At 35.9% G+C, this 994-nt stretch overlaps 1 protein-coding gene across 2 annotated transcripts in view; it reads right to left on the reverse strand.

Moving 5' to 3' along the window:
* The window catches only part of pacs1b (phosphofurin acidic cluster sorting protein 1b), a 60683-nt gene that overhangs the window by 11116 nt on the left and 48573 nt on the right, over positions 1-994 (reverse strand). The gene's annotated exons all lie outside the window — the stretch shown is intronic.

Consider the following 994-nt stretch of genomic DNA (forward strand, 5'->3'; position numbering starts at 1 on the left):
AGTTTTAATGGAAAAATGAAAATATGGCAGCAGCTCTTAATCCTCTGAGGATGGAGAGAAACAAACTGTTAGTTTCTCTTCAGGTCGTGTAAAAATACAAATCAAGAGTGGAAGATACTTCAATGACACTTCTCACTGACATCTACAGGTGGTTAAAACACATTTGTCATATCACAGTATTTGTGAGACATTGTGACCATGACCTTGTTGTTGGGGTCACAAAGGTTTTTGTTAATGACTCAGAAATGATTGTTTTCTGACCTGATACTTGTGTTGCTGCTTTTTTTTTGTAAACACATTGTTGATATATTTTCATACTTTTGTTTTTCAACTGTTTTTGTTTTTATGGCTGTTGAATCATGTTTTTATTGTTTATTAAACTTTACTACAAAATTCAAACTGTTGCTTGAGGAAAGTAAAAATAATTATCACTAGAAATAATGCTATAAACCTTTATGATTTTCATTTGATTTGATACTTTTAGTTGTTTTCTTACTGTGTATTTCTGTTAACAGTTTCCAGTAGGGTCACTGTGACTCTGCAACCCAACTGGTCTCAGATATACAGTGGTGAGAAGATCACTGTCAGATGTGAGATCCAGGGAGGAGACACTGGGTGGACGTATGAATGGAAAACTAACAGCTCATTCAAACCTTCAAATCAACATGAATACAGGATTAGTTCTGCTTCATCATCCCACAGTGGAGACTACAGGTGTAGGGGCAGAATGAAAAGTGCACAACATAATATAACAAAGTGGAGTGTTTCAATCAAATTGACAGTGTATGACAGTAAGTCTGATCTTATTTCATTTAAACTGAAAATCTAAACAACTCATGTGTTTAGAGATAATGTCATAACATGTTTTCATTCTGAGAAAATAACTTTCCAACAGAAAAACCCCGGCCTGTCCTCACTGTGTCTCCATCATGGCTGAGTCCTGGAGCCTCAGTAACTCTGAAGTGTGAGGTTGAACTTCCATCTGCAGGATGGA

Source organism: Seriola lalandi, unplaced genomic scaffold (genome assembly GCF_002814215.2).
Source record: "Seriola lalandi dorsalis isolate HSWRI2012SDOR001 ecotype SW California unplaced genomic scaffold, Sedor1 jcf7180002054983, whole genome shotgun sequence".
In the NCBI taxonomy this organism is placed as follows: domain Eukaryota; kingdom Metazoa; phylum Chordata; class Actinopteri; order Carangiformes; family Carangidae; genus Seriola; species Seriola lalandi.